This window comes from Octopus bimaculoides, chromosome 20, assembly GCF_046866305.1.
Source record: "Octopus bimaculoides isolate indiv1 chromosome 20, ASM4686630v1, whole genome shotgun sequence".
Classification (NCBI taxonomy): domain Eukaryota; kingdom Metazoa; phylum Mollusca; class Cephalopoda; order Octopoda; family Octopodidae; genus Octopus; species Octopus bimaculoides.
Window position 1 is genome coordinate 9,678,461 of NC_142947.1, and position 10,252 is coordinate 9,688,712.

The 10,252-nt window shown below is 36.7% G+C and overlaps 1 protein-coding gene across 3 annotated transcripts in view; it reads left to right on the top strand.

Annotated features, from left to right (window-relative positions):
- Positions 1–309: 309 nt before the first annotated feature.
- LOC106874755 (uncharacterized) overlaps positions 310–10,252 on the top strand; it is a 75,318-nt gene continuing 65,375 nt past the window's right edge. Inside the window, exon 1 of one of the 3 annotated variants that reach the window (XM_014922594.3) lies at positions 310–438. The gene's annotated coding sequence lies outside the window, so the exon portion shown is untranslated. Of the gene's footprint in view, positions 439–1,995; positions 2,132–10,252 lie in introns of those variants that run through there. The other 2 variants (XM_014922592.3, XM_089337990.1) reach the window with 2 other exon arrangements.

Genomic DNA, 10,252 nt, shown 5'->3' on the forward strand with positions numbered 1-10,252 from the left:
AACCTCCCACTACTCTTTGTTGCTACTTTCACTCTTTCTCCATCTCACACTCACCTCTTTCTTCACCCTTCTCCCTTTATTCCTCTATACTATTGATGGCACACAAGCGTAAGGGTGCACCTACACATTCACTTACAAACACACATAAATTTACATATAAGCGTATGTGTTTTTGTGAATGAATGTTTTTGTATCTTCTCTGTAACCGAATTTACGCACATTCCAACGCGCGCGCATACACATACACACACGCACATAAATACACACACACACGCACATATAAATACACACACAAATATGAGAAAAAGAGATAGATAGAAGATAAACAATCAAGACAATGACAGCTATCAACTGATGTGTGTGTGTAGAGAGAGAGAAAAGTCTTTATCAATCAGGATTTCCAAAGAATTTGTATATGAGATTGAGGAAAGGAACGAGGTGAGTACCAAAGTTGCTACACACAAAAAAAGAAAAAAAGAAGAGATTTAACATAAAATAATTTCGTTGTTATCATAAAACTGGTTGTTTATTTTGTCTTAAGACACAAGCAGGTAAAAAAAAAAGAACAAAAAAAACCATCAAGAAATGTCAATGACTTAGTTTATATGTACTCGCATTGTATTGGACACGCGCATGCACATACATACATACATACATACGCATACACGTTTATGTATGTATGTGTGTGTGTTTTTTTATATATATATATGTGTGTGTGTATGTGTATATAAAGGAGTAAGAAATTGAGGAAAAGCAAGAATGTGCTAGGAGACCAATAGTTACACATTAATTGCTCTGTTTGTATGTATGATTATAAATGTATGTGTATGTGTGTCTGTTATGAATATGGAGAAAAATAAATTAATACACATACATTATAAGCACACATACACACACACACACATACACTCTCACACATTCACACACTTCATTATCGATATTATACCCTCACACATCCGGATACATACACGCACACATAAAAACATAAGTATAATACATATACACACATACACATATAATCAGTGTTCGGGACAGAAAGCGCAGTATCCATAGCACTGCGCGAACGGCAACCAACCATTGTTGATTTGGTGGTTAGCAACCGCATAGCAACGTTTCCTACGTCACAGCCAGTGAACCCACATAAATAATACGTCTCTCTCTCTCTCTCTCTTTTGCACTCATTTTCTCTGTTTTACTCACTATTTATTCAATATATCTTTCTATTTCATTTTAATTTTATTCTTTATTTTTCCCTTAATACTTTTTATATTCCCTTGTTTTTTGTAATTTTTCTTCATTGTTCTTATTAAAACATCTTTCTTTTCCGTCAGTCTTTCTTTCTTCCTCTCTATTTTTGTTTCTCTATCTCTCCCTTCTCTCTCTCTCTGTCTCCGCTAGCCTACTTTCATTTTCTCTTCTCTCTTTTCGTCTACAAACATACACATATCTACATAACTCCCCTTCGCCTGTTACTCTAATCAAGTATTCACTCCACTCTCCTCCCCTTCATCTAATTCTCACACTCACCTCGATCGCCTTCCTCTATGCCTTTCCTCTTACCTAATTCTCTTTAGAGCCAGTTCCACTCCTCTTACCTCCCTCTATTCCTTTCACTTTGCAAAACCTTTCCCTTCCTATCTGTCTCCCCCCTCTTCGCTTACTATTACGCTTTCCCTGTCTCTATGTCTCTACCTCGATCTCACCTTCTCCCTCTTCTTCTCCTCCCCTTCTGTCTCCTAGTTCTCCATCTCTATCGGTTCGATTTCCCCCTCCCCTCTTGCTCTTCCTCTATCCGCGTCTTATTATACACCCCTGTCTGCTCTCACACCTCTTACTTGCACGCTCGTTTTTCTTCCCCCTCCGTCTATATCTTTTACTCTCTTTATATTTCCCAATACTTATTTACCCCCCCCCCCCCCCCCCCTTTTTCTCTCTTTTTTTACTCTCCTACTTTCCATTTCTTTATTCCTCCTCTCCCCTCCCCCTCTCTCTCTTTCTCTGTCTCTCCCTCTCTTTCTCTCTCTCTCTCTCTCTGACCTGAATTATCCGTTTCGGCTTTCATTTTCTGTCCAAGATTTCACAAGGTTACACAATTGATGGAAAAGTTGTCAGGTGAAGCTGGAGCCAGGCCGTGAGTACCATTTCTTCTCGAGTGACAACCACGGTGAGCAAGGACTCACCACCATTGTCACAATCACCATCACCAGCACTGTCGTTATCTCCTTCTTGTATAGTCTTCTATAGTCTTTTTCCTTCGTTGTCTTCGTCTTCGTTTTCATCTTCTGTCCTGACACCAACTTCTATTTTCGTCTAACAATGATAGACACAGATTATTAGAGATTGCTAGATAGATTGATACCGTGATGTACATTATATAGTATATATGTATGTATATTGTTTGTTTGTTTGTACGTACGTACGTGTGTGTATGTATGTATGTATGTATGTATATATATATATATATATATATATATATATATATATATATATATGCATATATATATATATATATAATTATATATCCATATAATTGCACGTATATATTTATATATATAATTATACATATATACGTATATATAATTATATATATATATATGTATGTATTTATACATATATACGTATATATATAATTATACATAATCATGTTATATGTGCATGTATGTGTACACACACACACACATACACACACATACACACACACACACATACACACACACACACACACACACACAACATACTTACATATATGTGAGACAAAGAGAGACATTTCTTTTCTCTTCATGTCATTTTATCATCCTTCTGTGTCTATTACTTCCTTTCATTTCCAATCTCTGCTTTTCACTCTTTCTCTACACATCATCATCATTCAGTCTCTCTCTCGACTGCTTTATGTTTTGCTTATTTTTTCTTTCTCTTTTTATGCCCTTCTTTTTATTTTAAATTATCTCTTTTTTCTTCTTCTTCTTTCTTCTGAAGCTGACAGCTTCCATTCATTTACAGATACGGACATACTGACACTCGCACGCACATACATACAAGCACACGCAGACACACAGCTAGAATGTCAGCTGTAATTTCTTCATTAGACACTGTATTACAGACACGCGTTGCATCATACACACACACACACACACCACACCACATATACGCACACACAGAGCTTATGTATTCAATGTATGCGATATTTATTTTTTTATAGACGTGTGTGTCTTCATTATGTACACGACTGATACATATTCAATACACTTAAGAGAAACTGATTTCGGATATATATATATATATATATATATATATATAACTCTTGTCTATATAATATACATCACAAACGATGTCCCTCACGAGCCAGTGAGGGACCCTCTAAGTGTTCACTCGACCAGCTAAAAATAGAAGCCAAATCTCCTTTAAATCATACCTTGCTGTTTTCAATAAAATAAAATAAAGTAAAGACTGATGCTGTCCTAGAACGGACAGTCACGGTTGGAATGCCTTTGATCGTAGGTATGTTCAATACGAATAATATCAACGTACTAACCCATAAATATTTACCTAAAATCTATCCCCCCTTCCTCGCCGCTCATACATGGACTTATAAATCCCGTTAACAACACAAACAAACACAAACATTTGTGTCTTAAGCTTGTATTTATAGACTTAGGCATAGATATATATAATCGTGTATGCATATATCTGTACTAACACCACTCATAGTCTCACACATGCGGAATGGCTGAGTCTTATTGCGCGAGAAGAGGGGAGTTGGTGCACTGATTTCTGCAATGGAGCAGACGATCATTTATTTATCTGTTTATTTATTCATTTGCTAGTTGGATATTTCCTTGTCAGCCATGTGTCAGTGTATGGCCGTGCATTGCTTGCATACGCACGCGCGCGCGCGCGCGCGCGTGTGTGTGTGTGTGTGTGTTGCATATATATATATATATGTGTGGAGGAGTTTGTCTCCCCCTCGTAAGGATAAGGGCACAGGAAATGTGTCAAGGCCTAATAAGAAGCGGTCTGGCTTCCTAGGGCTAAACAGCAGTAGTATATTCCCTTATTGGGACTGTCACGTTAAGTTGGCAGTATACAGCTACTTTATATATATATATATATATATATATATATATATATGTATACACACACACGCACACACACATATATATATATACACACACACATATACATGCAATGCATGGCTACATACTTATATACAAGTTCATTAACAAGTTCTAGTTGACCCATGCAAGCATGGAAAACGATGGTGATCATCACAATCACTTTGGTGAGTGTATGTGTGTATGAAAGTGTCATTTTAATTGCCTCTTGCTATATGCAGTAATGTGCACCTATTCTAAAACTTAGATACATAGGTTAATAGATATATATATAAATACATATCTTTTTCTACTCTAGGCACAAGGCCCGAAATTTTGGGGGAGGGGGGGCAGTCGATTAGATCAACTCCAGTATGCAACTGGTATCTGATTTATTGACCCCCCAAAAGGATGAAAGGCAAAGCCCACCTCGGCGGAATTTGAACTCAGAACGTAACGACAGTTCAAAGGGTAGCGTAATGCAAGGGTAGAGCAAGAAATCCACGTATCATGTACTCCAAATCAGTCAGAAGGATGTGGACAATCAGTGGTGAGTTTGCAGTAAATAGTCAATTCGAATAAATGAAAAAAAAAACAACAAAAAAAACGAGTGTGCAGACGTGCACAAGAAATGTATTACCTTGACACTCAGTGAAATCATCATCACCATCATTTACCATGCTTGCAGGGGTCAGATGGGATTTGTTGAATGGGCATATGTGTGTGTGTGTGATTGTGCATTGCATGCATCCTTTCGGGGTTGATTAAATAAGTACCAGTTACACACTGGGGTCGATATAATCGACTTAATCCATTTGTCTGTCCTTGTTTGTCCCTTCTGCGTGTCACCCCTTGTTGGTAGTAAAGAAATGACACACAGACACACACACACACACTATTTTATAGTATGGAAGACACTGTTTTTGTAAAAGAAAAATACCTTGAAAATTACCAATTAACTTCCATGATGCTTGTTGAGTGGGATGGTTGGTGAGTTATACTTGAGTACCAGTAGTTGATAGGTGATCAACAGTGGTGGGTGTGGTATGATCACTATGGCATGTTGCATGAATAATCTGCTTGACATTTAAAGTACAAAGCATAGTGTTGTGTTCTACAGTAACAGCCAACAGCAAACCACCAGGTAGGTAGACATTAACTGGTGATTTCACATAATGACTGGCATGAGCACTCTGCTGGTTTGCCCACCAATTTTGTCTGATAACAGCATTTAGCATGCACCTGCTGGTTACTACCCTATCATGTGGCTGTGGTTTTGGTAAGTATAAACATTTAATATGTCAAAAAGAAGGCTTATTATAGATATTGACAATTATACAATTATATATATCATCATGTTTGTATGAACACTAATTAAATGAGTACTAATTTCCAAAATAGATGGGTAAAAACTAAGACCAAAAGTTATATTGGAATGACTGAGGGGAGATTCAAGCAACAATATGGGAATCATACTGCCTTCTTCAGAGATGAAGAAAACGATTGTCAACAGCATTATCAAAATACATATGGTTGCTTAAAGAAAGCAACTCAGGTTATGCAGTCAAATAGAGAATAGGAGACTTAAACCTAACATTAAGGGAAGTAAAAGATACCCTTTAGTGAAAGGCAGACTTTGCTTGAAAGCGATGGAAGAGTGTCTAAGCATGTATTCAGAATGTTTGGAACACACAACCACTTTCACAAGTCCCTGCTGCAGTAGTGCTACCCATCTGATAAGTTTATGGATATCTGTTGAGATCTTCACATTGTGTAACATCACTATATAAGATGCTATACAGACCCCTCTGAGAACTCTTTCTAACAGAAGTAACTCCACTACCCCAACTAAGAAACTTTAAGACTTTTATAGAGAATAATTTATAGGAACACTTATGCATATGAACTCTTCTTGTCTCTGTTATTTCATAACTATATATATCATCTCAAAAAATATTCACTTTCATTTATATTTACTTTCTGTTTATATTAATATTATATTTATTTATCACTTACTTAGTATATGCACCATTATGATTATACTCCTAATGTTTTACATTAGAACCATTAGATACATGCACACCACACACACACACACACACACACACACACATGCACACTCAAAACTGAAGTCATCACTACATTACTAGTATGAGATTATCTCCCTTGCTTTTGAATGCCATGTGCACGACAGGCTATCATTCAAACATAGACACAGACGTTATGTGGTTAAGAAATTTGCTTCACATGGTTTTGGGTTCAGTCCCACCTTGGGACTGTGCATCACCTTGGGCAAGTGCCTTTTACTATTGCCCTGAGCCAGCGAACGCCTTGTAAATGAATTTGGTAGACATAAACTGAAAAGATGGCTATTGTGTGTAGGCATATCTCCCTGTATAGTATCTTGAGCAAGTGTCTTCTACTGTAGCCTTGGGTCAACCAAAGCTTTGTGAGTGTAAAATGGTTGGCATTAGAAAGGGCATATTGTATATTTGTGTGTATGTGTGTGAATATGTGTGAGATTGTCAATTCCACATGTCTCCTGAACAAATGTAATCCAGCAAACATGGGAAAATCAGTGGAATGAAAACTGTCTTACTTGAAAATCAAATAAAGGTTGGTGACTGGAAGAACCTCCGGCCATGAAGTATCTACCCCAATGAGTTTCATTTAATTCATGCCCACATGGAAAAACCAATGTAAAAATTATACTGATGACATAGTAATAAGTCACATACAGGATACATCATAAGTTATATTTTTCACAGTATGGCTGAATGGTAAGAGATTTGTCTCACAACCAAGAGGTTCCAGGTTTGATCCCACTCTTTAGCATCTTGGGAAGATGTCATCTTCTATAACTTTGGGTCAATCTATATCTTGGGAGGGAAATTGAGTAAACAGGAACTGTATCGAAGCCTGTTTGTACCCATAATTCAAAAGCACAGCATCGTTACACACTCTTTCATGCTTATCCTGCCTGGGAAGTATGCCAAAGATCTGTGGAATACTCAACCACATATACGTCAGTTCACTTAGCTGGTCATCCAGATGATTGAACAACTGAATTCTTATTGAACCAAGAGAGTACCATTCATCCAGCCAGCCAGCCAGCCAGCCAGCCATCCAGCCAGCCAGCCAGCCAGCCATCCTTTCATACACACACACACACGCACAAAATGAGCTAAAAGAAATAACTCCAAGTGTCCGGTGGCATTACTTTGAACAACAAAGATAAAGAAAGGCACACTATCATTCAAGATAAATTTTTGATCTACTGAAATTCTCTTTGCTTTGAGAGAATGTGAACAAACACCTAGCGGCAATTGCAATTAGCTTTGAATGACAAAGAGAGATTGTTCCAAGGAATCAATAATTCTCCAGAATTAGCATTTCATTAAGGATAATACAAATCTGTTGTAAATACGTTTCTAGCTCAATAAGCATCATCAGTATCACAATTGTAAATACATACATGTATATGTACATGTATATACACACATGTATATGTACATGTATATACACACATGTATATGCATGTGCATATATACACTCAAGTAAATGATCATTGACTCTCTTGGGTTCATTTGTCCTTTCTCAGGTTTTGTTTTTCATCCTGCAGGGGACCTAAATATCACCTTCTCCACAAAGAAAGCAAGTTTGGCAAATTTCCTGGTTTAGTTGCCAAAGGCTTAAATATGCAAAGGAAGTACTGGCTTTCATGGTTAGAATTTGCAAGTCTATGGTTATTAGATCTCTGAACTGACATATATACATATATACACAGACACATAAGGGTTGTATTGAAAGTAAGGCAAAAGCAAGCATAACTTTTTCATTAAATGACATAGCTTGATCAAACTGCACATGTTGGTTGAGTAATTCTTCCTCCTTACTTGACCTAGGCTTCATCACAAGTAATACATCTGCACCATTGTTGAACTCAACTCTTGAATCCTCTTTGAAAAAAAGATTCTAGTGTGCATGGTTGTAATAGCTGTACCTGCCTCTTCACAGCCACTTTCATTTCATCTGTGTCATCAAAACATTGCTCATGAAGATTGTCTTCCATTGGACTGGAAGGTGAAAACTGGAGGGTTCCAGATCTGGGTTGATGGGGGAACCACTGACCAGCCTAGTTTGTTGCCAAGATCTGTATGGTTGCACTTTGTCAAAGTGAATGCGAATCATTTTTGGTTTCTTTCTCCTAATTGCCTCTCTATGCTTTTTGAGTGTCTCAATGCACCTTTTACTCTTCATGCTACAGTTAAGTCACAAAAAATGTCAAGGAGAATCACACCCTTTTCATCCCGGAAAACAGTCACCAAGACTTTCTCTGCTGATTGTTAGCTCTTGATCTTCTTAGACCTTGGAGAAGGGCTGTGATGTCATTCCATGGAGTGGGCTTTCATTCCCAGATCATAAAAATGTTACTACCTTATATTCATTGTCACCAAATCAAAAGAAAGAGAAAGTGTCTTGATTGGTACAAATGCTTCAGGTGGATCATAGTAGACTTCCACCCTTCTCGTCTTCAAATTGGGTGTCAATTGCTGAGGTATCTACTTTGCAAATACTTTTTGATGCCTAAAGTTTTCCATCATCTTCTGTAGTGCAGTGTGATTGCAGTTCAGTCGTGCAACAAGTTCATGAATTCTGATTCGTCTGTCTGTCTGTCTACTTGCCAGTGATTCATGTCAATGGTTGCAGTTGATGGTGTTTCACTGCCTGGATTGTCATCGATGATGGGGTTTTTTTCCCCCCTTCTTTAAACTTCTTCATCCACTTGAACATGTCAATCTTATCATTGGTATCATCTTTTTTAAACATTCTGTGGACTTCTGTTGATGTTGGACAGTCTGAACGCTTTCTTTATCAAAGACTCAATGACAGAATGTTGCTTCTGCTTGGCTCCCATTATTTGCCTACAATGAAGAACAGAAAGAAAAGTTGCTCTACCAATTTGTGCTACTTGAAAAACCCATGTCAACTGATCAAAAAATGTTATGCTCATTTTTGCATTACTTTGAGACAACCTTGTGTGCGTGTGTATTATATGTATACATATGTGTGTATGTATGTGTGTGTATGGTTATAAATAATTAGAGAAGTATAGTATAATAAAATTTATTCAACCATTGGAAATTCTTATATAACAAGAATTGTTTCTCAACTTAAAACATGCATAGATAATATATTTTAATATCATTTGATATCCTTCTTCCATGCGGCCATGGATTGGACACAGAGACAGAATCCGTTGAGCTCTAATGTCTGCTTTGCTCAGGTTTCTATGATTGGATGCACTTCCTGATGCCACCCATTTTACAGAGCGTACAGGGTGTTGTTTTCATGGCAAAGGTATTTGTGAGGTGACCAAGTAATTTGCAAGACAAACACAAAGACCACTTGGATGAGTTGGGTTGCATTAGAGAGGGAGGTGGCTTTATGCTAGGCATTGAAGGGTTATATACATATATGTGTTTGTGTGTGCGTGTGTGTGTATGTACATCATCACCATTATCATCCTCTAATGTCTGTTTCCCATGCTGGAATGGGTTGGACAATTTGACCTGAGCTGGCAAACAGAAACGCTAGCCTAAGGTTAGTGGGGCTGAAGAATTTTTTTTACCTTACAACTACGTCTGCGCTTCACACATACATAGACACGCGCGTGCGCACACACACACACACACGTATACACACACAAACACACACATGTAAATGTATATACATGCGCAATAGCTAACTTGCAATAATAGAAATAAGCTACAAAATTCTACAGCATTCAATACTAATTCAATATTACAACACAATAAAATAACAGGAAGGAGTTGAAATTCAATCAAATAACTGAATTTAGTCGTATCAGATATATAATACATACATACATACATATATACATATATATATATATATATATATATATATATATATATATATATATATATATATATATATATATATATATATATTATATATTATTTATTGGAGTGCGAAGATTCCTACAATATATTATCTAAGACATTCATTATCAAAACAGGTGTGTATATATATATATATATATATATATATATATATATATATATATATGCCTTCATTTTACTGATCACACAAATATAATGTATTTGTATTTGTATAAAGATATACACATGATTGTC